This window comes from Camelus bactrianus, chromosome X, assembly GCF_048773025.1.
Source record: "Camelus bactrianus isolate YW-2024 breed Bactrian camel chromosome X, ASM4877302v1, whole genome shotgun sequence".
Lineage (NCBI taxonomy): Eukaryota > Metazoa > Chordata > Mammalia > Artiodactyla > Camelidae > Camelus > Camelus bactrianus.
The window spans coordinates 76,804,957-76,830,536 of NC_133575.1; the positions used below are offsets into that span (position 1 = coordinate 76,804,957).

The 25,580-nt window shown below is 38.0% G+C and overlaps 2 pseudogenes; both read left to right on the plus strand.

Annotated features, from left to right (window-relative positions):
- The first annotated feature begins 9,375 nt into the window (after window positions 1–9,375).
- Window positions 9,376–11,334, plus strand: LOC105065934 (ferritin light chain pseudogene; annotated as a pseudogene).
- A 9,677-nt stretch (window positions 11,335–21,011) lies between these two features.
- Window positions 21,012–24,340, plus strand: LOC105065944 (ferritin light chain pseudogene; annotated as a pseudogene).
- The last annotated feature ends 1,240 nt before the right edge of the window (window positions 24,341–25,580 follow it).

Consider the following 25,580-nt stretch of genomic DNA (forward strand, 5'->3'; position numbering starts at 1 on the left):
ATCCATAAAAATTGGTCTTCTCAATGTAGTTTTATCCTCTTTGTGTTTAATTCTACCTTGCCTGGTGTTGAAGTTGTGAATCTTTCTCTTCTCTTGTTTTCATTTGCCTGATATAGCTTTGTTCTTCACTTTATTTTTAACCTCTCTCTGATCTAGTCTTAGAATATTAGTCTTATATTAAGAGGGCTTAATCCATTCACATTTCTCATGATAAGTGGTGCATTTGGTCTTAATTTTGGCATGCTATTTGATGCTTTCAGTTTAGCATGTCCAGATTTAACATGGTCATTCCTTTTAAAATTTGTTCCTCATTTCTCTTAATTTTCCTGGTGCTCATTTTCTGTCTTTCTCTTTTAATCTAGTGATAAGGAAGTTGTATATCGTAGTATTATTATGTGATGTTCTTGTAAATTGGTCCCCCCAAAAAGCTGTGATTTGCAGTGTTTTTGTAGTATTTGCCAACCGCTGATTTTGATGGTATAAGTATTCCCACCATGGTCAATTTCAAGTTACTAACACAATGTAACTGAATACAGCGATAGCTCCAGCCCACTGCTGTATTTATTCTACAAAAGCTTATGTTTACATTTAAAAGTGGACCTCTACATCTCCACAAACATCAAAAATATCTATCCATTGATTTTCTCTGCATAGGATGAGTCTTAATATGCATTTATTCTCTGTCACCACCAATCCCCACCAACCCTTATGTTTTATTAAAATAATCTGATTCCTTGAATTGAGATTACAAAGTCCTTTTTACTATATAATTTATCCTTTAGTAATTATTTGAAATTACTGTCACATTTTATAACCACCCCAATAATAATTATTTATATATTACCTGTATGATTTTCTAATTGAAGCACTCACATTTTGTGATACTCATGGGGAATAATTAAAGTGATATTCAGTTCCCTCACCTTTCTGGACATTTTAAATTCTGCTCTTGGATTAAGCTAGACTATTTATGGCCTATGCTACCTGAGACCTTCAGAACTTCACCAAGTCAAGTCAGGGTAATTTTCAAAGAACCCAAAAAACAACAAGAATTTCACTACAGATGTTACTGTAGATTAAAATGGTTGTCCACTGTATCTCTCAGTATTTCTAACAGAAAGCTCCATGTGTGTGGAATTTCCCTTAGAATCCAACGGATACTTTAAAAACTTCTTTGAGGATCATAAGAATGACTGTTTCTTTTTCCCTTTGATTTTCAGGAATCTCAAAGCCAAATCTGAAGCTGAACCTCAGGGGTTATGCAAACTCTCATGCCCTGATTTTCCCTGATGTTGACTTTCTGCTCATGATTTTATCTGGCTTGTCCTGATGGTTCCTATTTATATTTTACTCTCATTATTTCAGTATATGTGCCCCTCAACAGGTTGCTTTACATCCTTTGCAAAGAAGAAGAGTAAAAAAAAAAAAAAAAAAAGGAATAGAAACTCTATAGAAACTCTATCACTTTGTGTCGTGGTTCCTGATCATTAAATAGAATTTAATACTATTTATATTTCTTCAAGGTCTGAAAGTTACCCCCCCAAATTTTTTTGGTTTATTAGTATTCAGGTGTTTGTCCTTCAAATAATTTCTTCAGTAGGTCAGTGGTCGACAAGAGATAAAATAGGTACTTCATCCCTTGTGTAATGTGTTTTTTGACTGCTTCGAATAACATTGGAATTTAAATTTTGGTTTTGTTTTCATGCTGATGTTATACTAGTTTGCCTCATAAACTACACTGAATGTAATAAAAACATTATAGGTAGTACTGAGGGTAAGTCTGGTTTTTAATGATTTGAGTAGTGATACAGTGTATTAGAATGATCTCTGGAGCAAAAGTTAGGAGTCTTATTTCCAGTTCTAGTCAAGGTTCAGCTACAAATTTGCCTTTTGATTTGTGGTATATTGCTTTACCTGACTGAGTCTTAAAATTAAGGGGAAAAAATGATATGGACTTTAAGGTCTCATCCAGTTCTAATGTCTTATTATTTGAATTATGAAAAAATAGCTAGTGAATACTTACTGATAAAATATGTTTATTATCCCTTTATCATATGTACAGTATTCCACCTTTGGCCATGCCTTAAATTTATATGACTAAGTGTGCATATTAATATAGTTAAAATAAGAAGCAATAAAATAATGAACATCTCATTCATGCATGCATAATTCTTATTCTGATGACATTTTTGAAATCCATGGTGTTACTACAAGTACTTTTTTTCCTGTTTCCATAATGACAAAATAACATTAATAATACATTCCTGGAATATTAACTACATTGTGCTAATGGGAAGTTTAATAGCCTAAAAAAAAGGCTAACAAAGAACTTATGATGTGTTTTCTGAGTAGTTCATTCACTGTTGTTGCTGAGATCATGCCTAAAATGCCACGGGATCCTAATGGTGTGACTCCTATGTACAAGAGGATCGTTCCTGGGAACATCTCATACAAAAGCAGGCTTGTAGAGTTTGAAGAGTCCTTAGAGGATATTATTTCTTACATTGAAAACAGAAGCATCCTTTCACTAAGTACAGTGTCAGAAATGTTCTTGTGACAAGAAGTACTTTCCTACCATCCTACTATATATAAAATGTGAACTGAATTTGAAAACAAAGGTTTTCCATTAACACCATCATATCAGTACCCTATCTTGGGGCCTATCACAAGGAAAGAAATTACATTATTTGTAAGATCAATGATAGAATGATAAGTCAATTTACCTCTGGTTTACTGCCCATTTAGTCAGCCAGTCACCAAGGTGATCCCTAATGTCGCCCACCTTCTTGTACTCACACTCCCCTCCCAGACTGTACTACAGTTGGTCTGTGTGACCAATAGTACATGGCAGAAGTAATGGTATGTAACTTTCAAGATCAGGTAACAAAGGACTATGACTTTGGTCTTTGGCCCTTCCTCCTCAGAGTAGTCATGCTGGGGAAGCCATGGAAAGGTGCAGGTGACAAGGAACTGAAGCCTTCTGCCAACAGCCATGTGAGTGAGCCATCTTGGAAGAGAATCCTACAGTCCTAGTTGAGTCTTTAGAAGCTGCATCCCTGGCCAACAATCCAATCACAGCCCCCTGAGAGATCCTGGCAGCTACCCAGCTGATGAGCTGCATCCAAATTCCTGACCCTCCAAAGCTGTATGAAATAATATGCTTGTTGTTTTCACCTGATAAGTTTTTGAATAATTTGATGAACAGCAGTAGATAACTAATACAGAAAAGTCTACTTTAATATTAAACAATAGGTTAAAAGTGATTTTTCAGAGTGTTCCTTCCCAGGCCTGTCACAACCTGCCTATATACATAGAAAGCCATTAAGCCTATTCTCAAAAATGTGTTTGTTTCTAACTAATTTTACAAATAAAATTACTATGTTCTATAATCGACTCAGATTTTTCAACAAAAAAATGGCATGGGGGATAAAAGGGTGTTGGGAAACTATTACTGACTCTTGAAGAGACATATCGACAACTTCAGTATGTGACCTTGATTGGATCCTGATTCAAGCCAACTGTAAGAAGAAATGTTTGAGGCCATCGGTGAGGGGAAAGTAAACACTGACATAGTGGATGATATTAACAAATTGTTGTTATTCTTCTTGGGATAATAATGATATTGTGGTTATAGTTTTTAAAGTCTTATCTGTTAAAGATATATAATGAAGTGTATATGGTTGAAATGATTTCATAGCTGAAATTTGTTTTTATTTTTTTTTTCAGTGGAGGTACAGGGGATTCAACCCAGGACCTTGTGCATGCTAAGCATGTGCTCTACCACTGAGCTATTTCCCCCCCCCCCCCGAAATTTGTTCTGACATGCTCCAAAACAAACAGAACAAAATATTGGTGGAATCAAGCGTAGCAGAATAGTGATAATAGTTGAAGTGAGGTGACGGATACCTGAGGATTCATTATACTAATACCTCTAACTTTTCTATCTGAAAATTTCCGTAATAAAATTTTTTAAATATTGAGCACCTTATACTTTATTTAAAAGTAATATGAGAATATAAATATGATATTTTAATGTTTATTGTTGGAAAATGCAACACAGTTCAAAGAGCTCACTTAATAAAAATGTATTTTAGAGTATTTCCATAGTAAACAGTTTTACAGTGGTCATCCAAAGTCCAAGAAGTCTTCTTTCATACCATAAATAATTGTAATAATTTATTTTGAAAAATATAAGTAAAAGCATAATTATAAAGTGTCAAAAATTTTTAAAAAGACCTCAGGTGAAATGGCATAGCTCACAATTTGATGTATCTCCACTGCTCCAAACACACTGCAATTCTAGATAAAATACATAAAGATAAAAATAAGACACAGCTAAGTGCAAAAGCAAAAACAGGGGGAGGGTATAGCTCAGTGGTAGAGTGCATGCTAAGCATGCATGAGGTCCTAGGTTCAATCCCCAGTACCTCCAATAAAACAAACAAACAAACAAACCTAATTACCTAAGCCGCCCAAAATAAAAAACTTTTCAATTAAATTTAAAAAACATTTTAAAAAAGAAAGCAAAAACAACCAAATAAGGAGAAAAAAAAAAAAAACCCATCTCTGTGGACCAGAAATTAAACAGAAATGCAAAGCGACAGGGAGTCCTGGAGCCATTGGCCTGCTGGTTCTAGGTCTTAGAAGCAAAGTAGGGATGGCCAAGAGTTTACCCCCAGTGGGGTAACATGGGATAAATTCGGGAGTCTGAGATTTACAAATGTTAACCACTATATATAAAAATAGATTAAAAAAAAAAAACGAATTTCTTCTGTATAGCACAGGGAACTATATTCAGTATCTTGTAATAACCTTTAATGAAAAAGAATATGAAAACAGATATATGTGTATATATGTATGACTGGGATATTATGCTGTACTCTAGAAATTGATGCATTGTAAGTGACTATACTTCAATTAAAAAAATAAGTGCTATATAGGGAAATATATACAAGATCTAATGGTAGCTCACGGAGAAAAGTGACAATGAATATATATATGTTCATGTATAACTGAAAAATTGTGCTCTACACTGGAATTTGATACAACATTGTAAAATGATTATAAATCAATAAAAAATGTTTAAAAAAAGTAAGTGCTATAGAAATAAGAAGCTTTAATTGTTTAAAGCTGGGATCTGGGGTGGAGTTATGCTCTAGAAAGGAGGCTGGAAAAAATAAACTCCCTGCAGAGAGAGCTCAAAAGAATCTACAAGTCTAGTTAGATGAAGAGCAAATATGGCTGACTCTTTTTGTTTGTCTATCCATGAGACTTTTTTTTTTTTTTTCGGCCAAGTAATTTTGGAGACTAGTTTGATAAATATTTTGAGTATGTTTAGAATACTAAAAAAAAAAAAATGAAGATTCCATATTGATTTAAAAAATAGTAAATTATGGGGAATAAACAAGCAGAACTGAAACATGAATAGGTAGATGTGGAAAAGAATCAACCCAAAATTCTGGAAATGAAACATCTAAACTTTAAAAACAAAAGAAACTCAATAGGATAAAGAGTTGGATAATTAGTGAATTGGAAAGTGATACTGAAAATTTTACCTGAAATGAGACACAAAGACACAAAGAGAAGAAAAATGTAACCAAGATATGGAGAATAGATTGAAAGACCACATCATCTTTCTAATAGAAATTCCAGAAGGAAAAAAAAAAGGAGAGAATGGTGTAGAATCAATATTTGTAGAATTTATGATTGAGGTTTCCCCAAAATCTAAAGACACAAATCTTTAGATCTAAAACATATTCTGAGTACTGAGTAAGACAAGTATAAATAAATCTACATCTAGACACATAGTAATTAAAAAAGCATAGCACCAAATACAAAAATAAAATCATAAAAGTTACCAGTGAAAAAGGTAGATTACCTTAAAGGAACAAAAATTAGACTAAGCAGCATGTTTTTTTTAAGCACTAATAAGTACCAGGAAACAGTAAAGTAATATTTTCAATGTGCTCAGAATCAAGTTTATTCCCACTTAAACTACCATTTAAGAGTGATAGGAAAGGAGTGAAGAAAAGGAGGAAGGAAGGAAAGAAGAGAGGGAGGGAAGGAGGGAGGAAGAAAAGAATGGAAGGAAGGAAAGAAGGAAGAAAGAACCCAGAAGGAAAGCATCAGATAGAAAAACACAAAGATAAACAAAGAAGTTGTCAGTAAAACAAATTAATTGTTTTATTATAAAATAAAATATTTAGTATTTTTAAGTTTTAGGAAAAAACTTGCTACAACAATAGCAAAAATGCACATTAGAGTCCTTATTGTTATCAAAAGGAAGAGAAAACCTCAATAACTTGTTAGAAAAAGTATATACATTGAAAAATTTTTACTTCAACTTCCATTTCTACAAACATGGCAGACGAGATAATCTGAAAAATCCGCAACCATAAAGTAGTTAGAAATGCTGGAATAAGCTATAACTGACCTCCTTTTAAAAGCGTAGCTGTGCTCCAATGAAAGGAAAGGAAACCACCTGTGGCAAAGAATGAAGAGAAAACTGAAAGCTAGAGAAATAAGCTTCTGAGTTGATAGTGCAGGGGTGTTGAGGAATGTTGCAAGTCACAACAATTTAGAAGTTTGGGTTTGAAAGTCCAAGTGGGGATAGGACAAGATACTTAGCATGTACAGGAAGCGTGGAGTTGAAACTGAGAAACGGGTCTCCAATGGCTACAATTGTAATAAAAAGAAGAAGTAGAAAAACACAAACAACTGTCTGTATTGCCTGCTTTGTGGGGAGGGAGACTCCTCTAAGAATTCCTAACCACAGGCCTGCCTTTAAACAATGAGTTTGTGGTTTAAATTTACATCACTTTTTTGATCTAATTTAAAGGAATTATGAGATTGGCTCATGTGATTATGAAGATTGGCGAGCCCAAAATCTCCCAAGTGGGCAGGTAGACTGGAGACTCAGTGAAGAACTAATGCTACAGTTCAAGTCTGAAGGCCAACAAGCTGAAGACCCAGGGAAAAGCCAATGTTACAGTTCAAGTCTAATGGTCATCTGCTGCAGAGTTCCCTCTAGCTCAGGGGAGATTAATGTTTGTTCTATTCAGGCCTTCAACTGATTGGATAAGGCCCACCCATATTATGGAGGTTAATTTGCCTTACCCTTAAGTCTATTGATTTAAATGTTTATCTCATCCAAAAACACCCTCACAGAAGCATTCACAATGTTTGACCACATATCTGGGCACTGTGGCCCAGAAAAAATGACACATAAAATTAACCCTAATTCACAGCCACCTCCAGCTTTGTTCTCCCTTGCCTCTTACCCATGAATACTAGAGATGCCAGAGAAACTCAATGCTTGCTTTTCCAGTCTCTGGGAAGATGACCCAGATCTGGTCAGTGAGACTTAATTAGAAGTTGGCTGTGACAAAGGGAGTGGTTTCTTTTTGGGGTGATGAAAATGTTCTAAAATTGATTGTAGCGATGGTTGCAGAATTTTGTACACTAAAAGTAGATGAGTTGTATGACAGCTAAATCATATCTCAATAAAGCTGTCCCACCCAAAAATATGTTTCTTCATATCATTTTCCACTTTCTTTTGATAAAGGTATAGAAATCTTGGCTCCCATAAATAAATAGCTAGCTAGATAGCTAGATGAAAGAAAGAAAAGAAAAGAAAAGAAAAAAGAAAAAAAGAAAGAAAGAAAGAAAAGAGAAGAGAGAAAAGTCGCTTTTGCACACCCCACTTAAGAGGCCCTTAAGAAAGCATAAATTTAAACCAGGTTCTTTCCAGCTTTCTATGTCATGATCACTAACCTGACCATACACTATATCAGATTTGATGCCTTGGATTTTTTTTTACATATTACTGCCTATCTCCCAGCTGAAATAATCTCTGACACCCCTACCAATTCTTTGGCAAGTAACTGACTCTAAGGACAAAGAAAATTCTCTTTATTTTTTTTTAAAGGGCCAATGGGCTAGAGGAAAACAAGGCACCTAGCTTTGCCTTTCTTTGTGGCAAAAATATATTAGCACAACAAGGCTCCTTCAATCCTTACACCAGTTCCAAAGGTAGACATGTACAAAGCAATTTTAAAGATACAACAGTAGGCTGCAGAGAAATCCCCTGGACTGGTCACTTTGGACTATGCTTGAGGAATTAGGAAAAGTGCAGGTGTGCTAGGCAGCTTCTAAAATGGCCCCCAGTGATCACCTCCTGATAGTCACACCTCCTATAGTTCCCTCCCGTTGAATGTGAGCTGGATTCAGTTTCTTTTACCAAATAAACTATGTCAGAAGTGACAGGTTGCCACTTCTGAGATAAGTGACAAAAAGACTGTGGCTTCCATCTCGGGCACCCGCTTTCCCTCTTTTGCTCCAAGGGAAGCCAGCGGCCATGTTGTGAGTTGTGCTGTGGAGAGGCCCACAGGGTGAGGACCCGAGGCCTGCCCACAGCCATGCGAGTGAGCTTGGAAACAAGACTCCCACTGGAGCCTTGAGATGATACAGCCCAAGTAGACACTTTGATGGCAGCTTTATGAGAGACATCGAGCCAGAGACACCCAAATGAGCTACACACAGACTCCTGACTGACAGAAACAGATGATACGTGTTTGTCATTATAAGGCTCTGAGGTTTGAGGTAATTTGTAAAGCAGTAATAGATAACTGATATGCATGTAAAATAATTAACACCTCCCACCCAATTAGCTACAAAATAAACCATTAAGATCCCTTACTTTTAAAGTTGAGTCATTGTAAAGGAAGAGAGAGATAAAGAAAGAACTATCTTATTAAGGATTTGGGGACTGTATTGTTACTTTCTGAACAACTGTAAATTCTTCAGAAATCGAAAGAGAGAGAGCAGTTTTGACTCAGTACTTTTTCTTCTCTTCCAGTCTGGGGCATGGTCACTAGCCCATGATGAGCTCCTTATGGACTGATGATTAAAATACCCAATACTACCTTACCCAATGATAATTTTCATTTCCTCACATTTTCCAGGGCTAGCCAGTCACATTCCAGGGAATGCTCTGGAAAATATTGGCATTACTATTCTAGTTTCCATCCCTTTCAACAGAGGTAGTACAGAGCTGAGCTGCAGCGTTTTTTTTACTCTTATTACAACAACTTTCTTCATTTTTCATTCTTTATACTGTATAAAGCCATTTATGTAATGTTGGATAACGTGTTCAGAGTTAAGCACTTTTGAACACTGTGTACACAAACCCTACCCTTCCATAAAAGGGTGTGTGAACCTATGTGTATGTAAAAGTTCATTAAAAATTTCACTAAATAAAGCCATCTGGTATGGTGAAAAAGACAAAATTTTAAAGTATTGTTCAAAATACATGTTTTCAGCAGTGTGCTCAGCAATCCCACGAATCTGTCTTTTCCTTCAACAGTGTTTGGACAGAACAGACCCAGGGACACCTCTTGCTTCAGCCTCCAACCACCCTTCAACCTTATTACCAGTCGCAACATTCAGAACCAGCCACCCTGCTATCCTCCGTTTCCAGGACCAGCCAGCATCATTTTGTGAGCCTAACTCCTTATTACCATCAACCATGCGCTCCCAGATTCGTCAGAATTATTCTACTGAGGTGGAGGCCGCCAGCAACCGCCTGGCCAACATGCATCTGCAGGCCCCCTACACCTACCTCTCTTTGGGCTTCTATTTTGACGTGGCTCTGGAGGGTATGGGCCACTTGTCCCGCGAACTGGCTGAGGAAAAGCTCGAGGGCGCCCAGCGTCTTTTGAAAACGCAAAACCAGCACCACAGCCGCGCCGTCTTCCAGGACGTCCGAAGCCATCTCAAGATGAGTAGGGGAAAACCCAGGACGCTATGGAAGCTGCCATTCTCGTGGAGAAGAACCTGAACCAGGCCCTTTGGGACCTGCGTGCCCTGGGCTCTGCCCGCGCAGACCCTCAGCCCTGGCACTTCCGGGAGAGCCACTTCCGGGATGAGCAGGTGAAACTCATCAAGATGGGCTCCCTCCTGACTAACCTCCGCAGGCTGGCTGGTCCCCAGGCTGGGCTGGGTGAGTACCTATTCGAAAGGCTCACCCTCAAGCACAACTAGGAGCCTCTGTAACCCAGCTGCTCTGGTGTCAGGGCTTCCGCCTGAAGCGTCTCTCTGCAGTCACCACGCAGCTTTTTAAACATCCTGGAGCCCTCGCCCAAGCCTGGGACCAAATGGAAACAATAAAGCTTTTTGCAGCAACAAACAAACAAACAAACAAACAAAAACAAAAACATGTTTTCTACCTTCAGGCACATCAATAAGAAATGAAGATACAAATGATAGTGTATATCATATAAAATACTCATAAAGAATTGACCATACTCAACTTCATGACATACCACCACATCATAAATATTGGCATTTAGTTTCAGACCGAGAAATGACTTCTCTCACACGCCTTAAGTTTTTGATACTATGGTTATATGAACTACTGAATTCTAATTCCCCTTAATCTTTAGTTAAACCTTAAAGTTGTAAGTGGAAGAAATCTGGAACTTTTCCCTCAATTAAAAATTATGTTGAATGAGAGGTGTAGACTAAGTGAGAGGGCCCCAGCGCCACCCCCCATTTCCTGTGAAAGGGCAGGGTGGGGTCTGCCTTGCAGGCCAATGGTGAAATACCACTACTCTGATTTTTTTTTTTTTTTTTTTTTTCACTGACGCAGTGAAGAGAGGAGCGGCCAGCCCCAAGGGTCTCTCCTGGTGCCAAGCGCCCTGGCCGGCTACACGCCGGCAGGGCCAACTCACTCTGGGGACAGTGCCAGGTGGGGAGTTTGACTGGGGTGGTGCACCTGTCAAACAGTAACGCAGGCAATTTTTTAAAAATTAAAGAAAAAAATTATGCTGAACCCCAATTATTAGAAAATTTAAATTATAAGTGACATTTTATTGGCACATATGCTCTAAAAACTCTCACCCACAAGCTGATAGTATTTAGTTTCATCTACTTTCCTTTTTCCCTTAATACCTGTCCATCTATAAAACAGAGGAAAATGGGTGTTAGCACCTAAATTAATACAGAATTTAAATCTGGGGAGCAGCAAATGAGCAGGCACGGTACATAGTACAGGATTGGTGTGCTTGGTACAGCTCACTTGAGGAGAGTGGTTATTGGACTCACAGACATAGAAAAAAAATTTACTGTTACCAAAGGGGAAAAGGAGAGGAGGGATGAATCAGGAATTTGGGATTAACAGATACACCCTACTGTATATAAAGTAGATAAACCACAAGGTCCTACTGTATAGCACAGGGAACTATATTCAATATCTTGTAATAACCTATAACAGAAAAGAATCTGAAATATATATGCATGTTCTTTTTCAGAATATATATCACTTTGCTGTACACCTGAAACTAACACATTGTAACTCATCTAGACTTCAATTTTTTTTAATAAAATTCAAATTAAAAATAAAAGAAGAGCATTTATTGTAACTCCAGGAAGTCCTTTCATCCAGCTAGAGTTCTGGAACAGATGGCAATGCATTATAACTTATTGACATATCCAGATACATAAACTATATAATTTATTACATGCATCAGTCCCCTTTACACAATGCTTTACAACCCCACCCATGATGGGAGCAGAATGGTGACCTTTGTCCTTTAGTTTTTACACAAGTTTGGTGCTCTTTCTCAGCATTGCTGTTTCACCCTCTCCCTCAGTTTGACTTGAGATATGCATACAACTGAGAGAGTGATTTTTTTCATTATTAAGAATTATATATAAACTGATTTTTTTTTTGGTACTGTAGATATTCCTGGTGAATTATGCATGGGTCTGCCAAGAAAGTTATAATTCTGTCACTCCAAATACATTGTTCAACCAGGAGACCTGGACAGATTTAAAAGTATGCTATGACTGTAAACCACTTTGAGATCCTTGGGCATGAAGCACAATGTATAATAATGCTATATCATATGAGAACGGGGAGGAACAAGAATGACAGAACACATGCGGTGTTAATCATTTAATATTATTTCTAAATTATTCAAAGTGATTCCCAAGACAAATGTTATCTTCATTTTGACATCAAATCCATGTAGACCTGACAGGTAGAAAGAAGACTGCTGCTTTAAATTTTCCCTGCCTTTTTTCTTCAGATTCATAAGTCAATAGTAAGTTGGCTTGCTTCTTCGCAGAAGACAGAACTGCGTCGATAGATATCATCCATAAAATAAAACTCCGATCACACCCCAGGGAAATGGTTTTTCCCTAGACACTCGTAAAATCCCCACAGTGGTCAACCCACTGTTCTACCTTCTCTGTCTTTCACATGGACAGAAATCTCTTTCTTTCTTGAATTCAACAGAGATTTGGCTTTTTCTAAGGCAGCCCTCAGGGACATTCTGAAAGCTTCCTCACGATTGTATCATTTATTTATCTGCCACAGGGAAATGCAAGCACAAAGCCCCGCTGTAAGTAACAGCTAGACATTGCATCTGAAGTCCTTCTTCCCTTACGCTCGGGTCAAGGCCTGGCTGTTTAGTTCTCAACCACAGAGTGAGTCATTGTCACTATTTGGTAGAGGAAAGCAAACTGAGGAAAAGTGAAGCAATCCTTTTAGAGAAGAGAGAAAAAAAGATTGGTGAAACTCAATAATCTGCCTTCTTCAGCTGGAGAGCAGGCTTTTATCTTCCCTTACAAGAATAGATACAGAAGTGTTCATCTTTTCCTTCAATCACGTCAATGAAAATTTTCCTCCTGTTGCTAATGAGAATTCTGAAGGCACTTCCAAATGAGTTTTGACATCATCTTTATGATTAAAGGAAATATGTTTAAATGAAAGCTGGGAAGATTGCAGCAAAAAATCATCAAAACAAAATTCAGCATTTCAGTTTAGGAGGCATCTCATATTAGTAGATTAAAGATTGTATTTTTAAAGTCCTGCCTATTATAAAAAACGCCAACTTCTGTGAAAAGCTTTATTTCAAAGACTCGGTGGGGCTTCAAAGAACATACACCCAGAACAACACAGGCAATCAATCTACTGGATGACTCAATGAATTAAGGACATCAGATTTTAGTGTTCTGAGGATTCACTGAATGATACTTTTGCCTCAAACACGTGTATAAATCTGTATCTCTGTGAAAATGAATATACACTGATGGAGTATGTCTGTACAATTGAATTATATATGAACCATCAAGAATTAATAAGCAGAAACCTCAATTAAATACAGTTGGTGGACCAGAAGGGGGAGCTCTCATGCTCTGGGAGATATCCCAGACCAACAAGAAGAGGAAAGACTCCTCCTCTTTCCTGGCAAGGACTCAGACAATGAAAAGCCATGGACTCTTTGTTTACTGTAGCCCCTCTGACTTCCTTGTCCTCTCTATGAAAGCGTTCTCCTTCCCTTGCTGGCAGGGGGTTGCACGTGGTTTGCCATGGTTGCAGACCCTGAACGGCAATTCTCTGCTGATCCTGAATGAACCTATCTTTGCTGGAGAAATAAATATATGGGGGTCTGTATGTTTCAGGTCAACATTTTGGTGGCCTTTATGGGGACCAGGGAAGACTCCCAATGGCTCCAGGGCTGATGAGCAAACAGGTGTGGTACCCACAGTTGAGCCCCTTGTCGCTCACTGCTTTTCTTACCAATCCTGCAGTTTGAAGGTACATCATTCTCCTGGATCTGCGCTTAACACTTTCTTTGCCTAAGTTCTAGGACTTAACCAGAAAGACAAAACCTTTGAATGGCTCCTGAGCAAAGGCTGGGGAGCTTCAAATGTTAAAAAAAAAAAAAAAAAAAGAAAGTAAGGTGATTTGGGATCAGGTTGTTTGACTCAGGTTGGCTCGTTTTTGACCCTCTCAGGAATAGGGTTTGTTTCTCTGAAACAGGCTGGGTTTTTCAGCCTTTGGCCTACTCCTTTGTAGACTGGCTTTCATTTGGCCTGGCTTTGGGACCAAGCTGTCTCCTTAAGACAGGCTGGGATTGGTTTGCAAGCTATTTCAATTGAGCCCTTAGTGCTGTAAGCCATTTAAGCTGTTTGAAAATTGTTCTTTACTTCAGAGGAAGAACTTCTAGAAAATGGGATCACAGTTATCTGAGTATTTTGAAGGCACCTCCCTACAAGGAACCTCAACCTATTTTATGTTTAAATGCATTGGTCCTTCGTCATGCACATTTCTAACTAAACGGACTGACATGTGCAAAAGCAATTTAGAACATCAATGGTCATTATGTGGAACTTCTGAAATCCCCAAACTTAATTTCCCTAAAACCAAAGTGTACTACAATAGCTCAGAAATTCCCAGAACTGAGTGGAATGCTTATTTTGATTGGTATTTTGAGGCTAAAATCGCCTCTCTGCAAAATAAGATATTGAGGTTAACTGAGGCAAACAAATAATTAAAGATAAAATGGTGCCCAAAGCCTTAGGCTCTCCTTTCTTGGCGTCTTTGTCTCAGATTTCACCTCCTTCCCTCCTACCAAAATTCTTACCTTCAACTTGAGCAAATGAAGGCTCCGAAAAGAAACCAAAACCCTCCTAGTTTCTGCTATTATTGCAAAGATCCAGGACATTGGAAAAGAGATTATTACAACTTTAAGGGCTGTAGGCACCTTTGGCCCTCTAACCAGCCTTTGCAACATCCTCCCAATTCTTCAGGGAAATACAAGGACTCTTCCCAATTCTCCCTGTTAATCTGCTTGGGAAAACATTTTTCTAGACTGGGAATGAATCTCTTCCAGTCCCAAATGACACCAGAGCCACACTCTCAGTTCAAACCCTCTACTATAAAGCGGCCCCTGCCTCAGAGTACTGAAACAATTCAAACAGAGGGAATCTCTAATAAATCTCCAGAGGTTCCTGTCTCTGTTCCTGTCTTTTGTTTAGGCCCTTTGAGAAATACACACCATTTTCTCCTTAGTTCCTCCGCCCTTGCCCATTTATTAGGCCAAGATGTCTTAGAAAATATCATGCCAGAATTTATTTCTCCCAGAAGGGGGAAATCATTTTAGAAATTGACCATAGTCATCAAAGTAACTCACCAAGTGAATTATATGACCCTTTGGCATCTTTTATTTGTTCCTCTCTGATGTCTCTACAGCTGATTCTGGAAACACTGATCATTTGTCCCGATTGATTCAGCTACCACTTTCCTTATGGGCAAAATCTCCAACTCGGTCTAGTTGGTTATTGCTGACATTAGATTTCAAATTTCTCTCTTATGGCCCAACCTGTATATGTTTTACTAAATAGTTACAACTGTACCCCCAATTTTATGGGGAAAACCAGATGACAGGGCCTTAAAGGAGAGTTTGAGGAACCCACCCACCTGCCCTTGGGCATCCCAATGACCAGATTCCCTTTTTCCTTTTTGTATATGACAGGGAAGGGAACGCCCTGGGACTACTCACCCAAAAACATGGGGACCACCATCAATCCATAGGGTACTATAGCCAAAAACTAGACCCTGTGGCACAGGGATACTTCCCTTGCATTTGTCATTACGGCCACTGCCCTTTCAGTTAAGGCCACCGAGAAAAATCATTGTAGGATTCCCTTGAACCATTTCTGTACCTCCTGTAGTAGGAGCTTTCCTGAATTCTCATTTCTCAGCCAGCCACCTGGCCTCCTATAGTCCTTTTGTTAACTGCTCCTCACATAACTCTTTTATGTTGTAATGACCTTAACCCAGCGGCTCTTTTTCTCTGTGTCACCAATGAAGTACCTCAGGACTGCTTAACACTGATGCACCACCTCCTGACTCCTTATAATGATCTACAGGAAATTCCACTGGGTAATGCTGGCTTATCATGGTTATTATTTAAATGGTGACAATGGCAAATATTGTGCTAAGTATGGTATCACATGGTAACTCCTTTTGAAGTTGTTGAGGCAGTATCTTTATCTATGGCTACTTCTGCACAGCAGGCTGAATTACAAGCTCTTACATGGACTTGTGTTTTAGCCGAAGACAAAATTGCCATTATTTATACTGATAGTAGATATACTTTTGGAGTAGCTCATGATTTTGGAATGTTGTGGAAACAACATGGCTTCCTTACTTCCAGTGGAAATAAAATTAAAAATGGCCTCTATGCTTGGGAATTCTTGAATCAATACTTTTATCTGCTGCTTTAGCTATTTTTAATATTTGGGGGCATTCTAAACTTGACTCTTTGGAAGCTAAGGGAAATCACCTTGCTGATATTTCTATAAGGACTGCTAAGGGAACCAATAGCAGCCAAACCTCTGGCATGGTCCAAAAGGATATTTCATAAAATTGATATTGGAAAGTAACAGATCCCAAACATGGAAGTGGTTGATTGCAGTTGAAATGTGGGACACCAGATCCTCCTGCCTCCAGCCACAAAATGGGCAAACTCTATTTTGCCCCTACTGCATCTTAGGACTCAGACTTTGGGCTTACTGAACCTTAGGGACAATATAAATACTTCAGGATATTGGATTCCAGTGACAACTGCTTTTGTCCTTGAATGAGTACCTATGCCGGGGGATAAAAGGTATGGTCCAAGTTGGTACGTCTGAAAGTGGACAGAGAAGAAAATAAAGATACTTTCTGCTTATGGCCAGAAACACAAAATGACAGACAGATAATCATGACTCTTACCAAGTTGGAAGTACTGTATGTATACTCTGCTCCAAGGTAAACTTAGTGTGAAAAAAAATTAGGGGACAGCAGATATAACAGGAGATAAGGCCACTACTGTTCCCCTAGTTCCCTACCAAAGACCTTATCCTGTGCATCCCCCATGTGACAGAGGGCACAATCACTTGCACTTTAAAGAATAGCCTATTAGGACTCTCCCTTGGGTAAGGGACACATTTACTGTATCCTCACCATACCCTAACCTACTATGACTTGTATTATCCCAAAAAAGAGCAAGATGCCACTTATCTAAGGATTGTGCCAACGGGCAGACCACCTGGTTTGTTGCTTAAAGGCAGACACTCCGAGGCTCAGATTCAAGAACTATGACTCTAAGAGATCTGTGCCTTTGGTTACCAGCCCATGAAACTGACCAGATGCAAACTAGCAAAAAACCAATTAAGATTTTTAAAGGATTGGATTGATAGTCTGCCTGAAAACAAGCCAAAATGGTGGAGAGCAGTGCCAAGAGAAAGAAAGATGTTCTAATGGCACTGGTGGAACCCCCTGAATTTCCCAGTTAAATGAATGAATATATTCCTTTAAAAAAAAAAAAAAAAAAGCCTGTATCATGTGGGTTTCCATCACTTGTGACTAAGCATCCTGACTAACACAAGGCTAAAGTGAATGGGAAGAAAATTAAACTGTATTGAGAAGTTCTGATATGCCAGAAACTGTGCTAGGCGCCTTCCAATACTCTAATTTAATGTTCACAATAACCCTGAAAGGTACCTAGCATCTTCCCTCATTTTGTGTAAAGAAAATTGAGGCTCTGAGACCTAAGTACACATTCAATGCCCATGGACACATTGTTAGTAAGTGGTGGATTCAGGATTTTATCCAAGTCTGTTTAATGGTAAAATGTACACTATTTTTACTAAACTACACTCCTCAATAAAATGATGGTTGTAATAGTGCTTGACTCACAGGATTATTGTAAATACTCAGAATATTGTTAGGCACATAGTAAGTGCTAAATAGTTAATCAAAATGCAAAGGGATAAAATAAATAAATAGACAAACAGTGGATCAAGGCATTTCCCCTTGACCTCAGAATTTAATATAATCTACAAAGGGCATGCTGTTTGATCCTGACAAACTCTATGATGGCTAAAGGCCTCCATTATTTGAAATCTGTAGTCAGAAGATGGGTATATTCACTCCCAGCTTAAAAAAGATTATTAATTATAATTGCTGTAAATGTTTAAAATATAAAAGCGACCTATAGTCAAAGTAGATTTAGTTACCTTTTTTTCAGGAAAGCTAAAAAATTTTAAATATGTTTACTATAAAAATATTATTTGCCCATTATAATTCCTTCAGGGTCCCAAGCTGGGAATTTTTAGCATGAATATTATAAATGAAGAAACATTAAATGCATGACTTTTGTAATGAGATTTTTCACTTAATATACAATACTTCACATGTGACTTGAACTGACTGCTATCTCAACTAGAATCTGCTTGAAAATTTAGGCAACATCAACTTTGCTTTGTGCAGTTTCAAGGTACAAAATAAATTATTCATAATGAGTTAGTTATCATCTCAGTGTACCATCATTCCTAGTTTTAAAGTGATATTGAAAAGATTAAATACTCAGGAATTTAATCATAATTTGCATACACTAGTTTTGAAAATAAGCAGCAGTCTCTTGATCAATGCAAAATCACAAAATCTTCCAGATGAAAGATAACCTTGACACCATAATACAGACAGAAAAATAATTTTCCTATTAAAAAAAAAAGCTAAGGACCACCCTCAATTGCTGGAGGACATTTTACAGTTTATTTTCATAAATTGCCTCACATTCCCCTTTCCTATGAAAAGAGGAAAAATTAGATCTCAAATTCTCTGTAGGCCTTTGATTTTCAGCATATGGAGCACTGGGCTTCAATAACGAGCTGAGTTCATGCCTCTGCTTTTCTCCCTTGAACATACTGGTCCTGGCTCATCGCTGAATCTCCTAAACACAGAACAGTGGCTGACATGTAGTACTCTCTGCCCAAATTACTTACACTTGCATAGACAAGAAACTACCAAGTCATCACAGTAATTATTATGTCCTCCCTGAAGCCACTGTGAAACATAATAGCTGAGGAGTATAAACTCGGGCATCTCTGTTTCCTCCAGATCCCACAGAAAGCCTTTGTGATAACCAATCCCCTACCCGTAAAACAAGAAGCAAGGACCGAACTACCCAATAGCAGACACAATATCCCTCCGATTTTGAAAATAAAGAACCAATAGATAGAAAAACTTTATGATTTCTCATATTTATGTTTCTAACAGACGATATTTTGGTTTAGTACTTCTTCCTGCCCAGAAATACAGATAACTGTAACAAACTGAGAAATTATACAGAATGAAACCACTTCATTTGCCAAGCGTGTTTATTCCTTGGTTGAACATGTGACAGATTACAGTTAGGTCTAATTCTTATAATTTATCACTTATTTCAATAAATGTGTTGTTCCAAAATTTACTACAAATTCAAAGTCTTAGTGTCTGAAGACTCTATTTAACACTTTCATATTACTATCGTGTACTTTCTCCTAGCATTGACACAGTATTCTGCGCTCCTTCTTCAAAAACAACACGTTTGCTATGATTCTAACCAGTGTCTAGACATCAAAAGAAAAGTTTTCTCTAATCTTTCCACCTTTTAAAATACTCAGAGAATTTACTGGTGAGGAAGAGAAGAAAACTAGATCAAAGTTCTAACATTTAAAAAAAAAACTATACGTTCCCATTTCTTGACAGATAAAGAGACAATAAATAAGATCTGCATCCTGTGATCAATAGAAATGTAGAGGTTGGAGTTTTATTATTTTTCTCTTGCTTGCTTTTAAAAAATAAATAGAGCTTGCTGATGACTTCATTACACCCAGCACTTCAAGGTAAACATAATAGAATTCTACTTTACTGGCATACTGCCATGGCATGCTCTTCTTGGTAAGTAAAAGATGACACTGAATTAGAGAACTTATTTCTTTATGGGAACCCAATTATGGTCTTCTCTGGTAATTTCCTGAATCAAATCTGGGGCTACATCTTGAGTTAAAATTCTCATATACTCCCTTGGCACAGAGGTAAAGAAAAACCTTCTCTGCCTTTCTCGCTGATTTCCCTCTTCAACCAGGTTAAAATCCAACCTGGGATTTTTAACAAACACATATGTCTATAAAAACAAATAAACAAACAAACAAACAAAAACAACTGCTAGAAGACAACAGAATTCTTAACAGATTTGAAGAGTAATGTAAAAAAAAAAAATTACTCAAATACCCAAATGCTGCCAAGTTCTCTAGTCTTCTGAAGCCACTCTTTCCTATAACAGTCAAGTAGTAACCGATATAAATCACCATTTCTTATATAATGAAAAGTCCAGTATCCTCCCTAAGATCCAAGGATTCCTGGGGTGGGGGTTGGTGGCTGAAGAGGTGAAATCTCATCCCCAAATACACCCCTCACTGATTTCTCAATCTCCTTATCATCATAGGTCTGAAAACGTTTGACCTCTTATCTCCCCATTTTGTGGCCCTTGGTACCCCAGCCCCTCCCCATCTAGCACTCTTCCTCCTTCAGTCCCCAAAGCGCCAGTAACACATGTAGTGTGGAGTTCAAGGAAGTCATGTAGAATCAAACAAAGCCAAGATGAGATGTGGAATTTAAAAATCAAACTGGAGAAACAAACAAATGTATAGAGCAAAACAGAAACAGACTCAGATATAGAAAGCTCGCTAGTGGTTATCAGTAGGGAGAGGGAAGTGGGGGAGGGGCGAGGGGCGGGGACTGAGAGATGCAAACTACCTTGTAGAAAATAAATAAGCTACAAGGATATATTGGTACAGCACAGGGAATATAGCCAGTATTTTATGATTACTTTAAATTGAGTATAACCTTTAAAAATTCTGAATCACCATGTTGTATAACTGAAACTGATACTGTAAATCAACCCTGCTTCAATTTTAAGAAATTTTGAAATTAAAAAAGATGAAATTTAAATAAATAAAGTTTTACATCAAGAAGAAAAAAAATCAAACAGGAGAAATGTCAATCCAGTAAGTCCAAAAGTGACACTGAAGACACAGGTGTAGCTCAGAAAATATAAGAGAAATGGTCTCTGCCTTTAAGGAATATATATATACAGTCTACTGGGGGCATTTTTAAACATACTTGAGCACAACTTAGGCTCAAGCTGGGGCCTTTGTTATATACTTAATGTCTTTCCACGATGTTTTTTTCCTTTTTTCCTTTTAATGAAACTAATGATCAGAGATCTCTCATAGTAAATAGGAAGCCAAAGAGGTAAACCAGGTAGCTAGTGCTGTGTTTTCTAATTGGCCAGGTGATTGAAGACTTGTCTTGAGTGAATAACTGGCCAGGAAGTGGGCAGGCAAGGATCATGTTTTCAGAGGCTCTGATGGAGGGGGAGCTGGATGTTTCCACTGTCTTGCAAGATGTCCGATACCTGCTAATCATTACACATGAATCAGTAAGAAGAGAGGTTGTTCAGCCTGTTCAGTGCACCTATGTGATCATATTCTAATTCCTGATCAGAGTTCACTCTTCTGTGGGAAGCCATTCCAAATGAAATGTTACTCTTTCATCTTCCTGATTTTATTCCTTGTTCCTTAGAGTCAAAGAAGTGCTTGCCAAAAGGGTAAAATTTTCTGAAATATCCAGTGAGCTGAAAATTCACATAACTGCCGGATCCTAACTGTACTTAGAAAGAGTGGTAAAGAAAGTACATCTTCACCCTGGATAGTAGAAATATGTAACCAGAGTCAGGAATAGAGTTGTAGAAATAGACAAGACTGTCAAAAAAGAATCTTCCAGGCACTCTTGTAATCTACTTAGATATTTCAGTATTTGACCTTGAAGCAACTTCTGGCAAGTTGGATGGCATAATTTCCTAGAATATCATAGTGGATAAATCCATTAGCCTGATGACCCTCACTTGGCATTTTCAAAGAAATTTACTGCCGGTAGTGATAAGGTTGCGAACACTAAAAGCTGCTTGGCTGATGAAAATCCTGCTTGAAAAAAAAAAAAAAAAAAAACTAGACAGATTTTACACCAGAGTTCTACCAGATACTCTCACACACCCACACTGTTAAAATGTATACTTTCTTAAAATATGCATTAAGGTCTGAGGATATCATGGGTATTACAAATTCTATTTCATCTTAGAAATTATTTTTAATCCAGCAAAAATGTTTTGAAACCTACTATGTGCAAGGCATATGCTAGGGGCTTAGGGGAGCACAGAGATGAATAAGAATCCCTTCTTCCTTTCAGTAACAGATAAGACAATTAGGCAAAGAACTAAAGCAGAGTAAGTAAGTACTAAATAGAGACACAAATACCCTATTGGGAGAGCTCCGGGAAAGAAGCAATTGATTCTGACCAACAAGGATTAGGGGAGGCTTAATTGAGGTGAGAACTGACTCATAGAAACCAAATTAAGCCACACTTTTTGTGGAATCAAACAAGATTTAATACAGGATGGGAAACCTGTTTAAAGATTATCCCTCCTACCAAGGGAGAAATGTTATTAATGAAATGAAAGAGCTTTTGGCCATGTCATCACGAATCACACAGCCTAAAATGCTATCAGTGAATAATATCTGTCTTCAGGGGAATTGCAACATGTTACAAAAGTATAAAATATTTAATTCAAGAAGGACAATGACATGACTCTCAGTTGCAGAAAAATAACATTTTGAATGGCACTTAAAGGAGCAGGAGGACATAAATATTTTGTCCCCTAGAAAGATGTACTATAGAGTAGAACAGTAGTTTGCCTGGCTTAAACACAATTGTGATGCACTCTTCTCCCAAGATTGCCAATTATTTTGCTCTTATTCCATAAATACCTAGTAGGCCTTTGATTACTAATGTACAGTCATCCCTCGGTATCCATAAGGGATTAGGATCCACTTGCAGATACCAAAATCCGAGGATGCTCAAGTCCCTTACATAAAATGATGTATTATTATTTGCATATAACCTATGCACATCCTCCCATATACTTTAAATCATCTCTAGATTACTTATAATACCTGACATAATGTAAATGCTATAGAAACAGTTGTAATTGCAGTGTAAAAATAGTTGGCAGTATGCGGTAAATTCAAGTTTTACTTTTTGGAACTTTCTGGAATTCTTTTTGGAACCTGTGAATACAGAGAGCTGACTATAAGCATGCATTTTAATCCCAGGAAGGAAACTGTTTTAAGACTAGCACCACTAATCTTCAAACTCCTTGAGGGCAGGGAATATATGCTGGTTAGCGTAGATCAATATGGTGGTGCTTGATAGGTAAATTGACAACATTACAAATTCACAAAACTGTCAAAATCACAATTCTAAGTATCAGCACAGCAAAATGAACTCTTAATTGTCAGTTAATGCTTACACATCCTACCAGACTTGCAAATTGACCTATTATAGCCTTATTTTGCAAAATAAAAGAAAGCGGGTAGAAAATTATGAAAGAATCCACATAAGGTCATCTGATATATACCATGGGCCTGTATTTTCAGTTTGACCACAAGTATTTAATATCAGAATGAAATGGAAGGCTAGATGACCAAGGATCTATTTAAAATTTTTTTTAAATCCTACCACAAATATTTTAATAATAAATACTATGAGAGAATGCAGAATATTTTTCAAGTAGGTCAAAACTAAAGCACAAATGAATTTAGGGGAAAAAATCTAATGAAATGAGTCTATCTTGACTTAGTTAAAATTATTTTGAACTCTTTTGTGGTTCAAATCTTTAGAAATGCTTCCAGAATATTAAAATTGTAATCCATTTATCCATTTGAGAACTATTTATTAAACACCTACTTAATAGTATGCATTCTGTGTACAGTAGTGACCAAGACAGGCATTGTACATCTTTTTGAAACCAGGGCCAACTTATCCACAAAAACCTCAGCAGAAACATGAAGGATGATAAGAGTAGGAAAGGAAATGCACTGGAGGAAAAATGTGCGCAGACCTGGGCAGTGCACTGGGTGGTCCCATGAAACTGTCTCTTCCTTCAACTGTGTTGGGATGGAACAGACCCAGGGACGCCCCTTGCTCCAGCCTCCAACCACCCTCCAACCTTTTTTCCAGTGGCAGCATTCAGAACCATCCACTCTGCTATCCTCGGCCTCTGGGACTAGCCAATAGCATTTTTTGAACTTAGCGCCTTATTAGAACCAACCACGAGCTCCCAGATGCGTCAGAATTATTCTACTGAGGTGGAGGCTGCCGGCAACTGCCTGGTCAACATGCATCTGCGGGCCCCCTACACCTGCCTCTCTTTGAGCTTCTGTTTTTCAACCACAATGGTGTGGGCCACTTTTCCCACAAATTGGCTGAGGAGAAATGCGAGCGCGCCCAGCGTCTTTTGAAAACGCAAAACCAGCACCACAGCCGCGCCGTCTTCCAGGACGTCCGAAGCCATCTCAAGATGAGTAGGGGAAAACCCAGGACGCTATGGAAGCTGCCATTCTCGTGGAGAAGAACCTGAACCAGGCCCTTTGGGACCTGCGTGCCCTGGGCTCTGCCCGCGCAGACCCTCAGCCCTGGCACTTCCGGGAGAGCCACTTCCGGGATGAGCAGGTGAAACTCATCAAGATGGGCTCCCTCCTGACTAACCTCCGCAGGCTGGCTGGTCCCCAGGCTGGGCTGGGTGAGTACCTATTCGAAAGGCTCACCCTCAAGCACAACTAGGAGCCTCTGTAACCCAGCTGCTCTGGTGTCAGGGCTTCCGCCTGAAGCGTCTCTCTGCAGTCACCAGGCAGCTTTTTAACCACCCTGGAACCCTCGCCCAAGCCTGGGACCAAATGGAAACAATAAAGCTTCTTGCAGAAAAAAAAAAGAAAGAAAGAAAATGTGCACAGATCTCAAAGTGTAAGAGAGGTGATGATGAGTTGGAAGAATGCCAAATACCTCCATATGTTTAGAGCAGTGGTTTTCAACTCAGGGTGATTATGCCTCGCAGAGGACATTTGGTAATGCCTGAAAACATTTTTGGTTTTCACAACAGGAAAGGGATGCTACTGGCATCTCACGAGGAGAGGCCAGGGATGCTGCTAAATATCCTACAATGCACATGACAGCCGGCCACCACAAAGAATGATTCTGCCCAAAATGTCAACAGTATGGAAGTTGAGAAACTGTTAGAGACTTGCAGGGAAGGCATAGCTGAGTGGTAGAAGAGTACATGCTTAGGATGCTTAGTATAATGGGGTTCAATCCCTATTACCCCCATTAAAAACAAAGAAAGAAGGGGGAAAAAAAGACTTAGAACTGGAGAATTTTAGAATTTTAGTCTTTGCCAATTCTCGATAGCCAGAGATGGCACCTTGTTGCTTAGATTTACATTTTTCCTTGGTTACTAGTGAGCATAAATGTTTAAAAAGTTTAAATATATTTATTACTATGTATTTCTTCTTTAGTACATTTTCTGTCTGTGCCCTTTGGAGATTTCTCAACTGGTTATTGATTTGTTGCTTAGTGTCCTGGAAGAACTCTTTATATATTACAGATAGAAAACCAATGTGTCATTTATGTTGCAAATATTTCTCCTTTATCATTTTCTTTGATGTTTTATTTTCATTTCTGTGCAGTTTCTAACTTTTATGTACTCAAATCCATTATTCTCATCTTTTCACATTTTCTGCTTTTCTATTATAAAAGCTGTTTTCAACTGAAATTGCATAAACTGATTATTTTAATACAGTGTGATAAACAGTATAGAATGGTATATCCCATACCAACAGTGTGGAGGCACAAAAAAACTCAATTAAAATAGGCAGAAGGAGCAGAATTAGTTTGTTTTTATTGTGCTATGTACCCTAAGTGCCTAGAAAAGTGCCTGGCACATAACAGGCAACCAATAAATATTCATTAAATGTTGAATAAATAAATAAATGATATTTAATTGGTCACATAATTGCAGTTTATCACA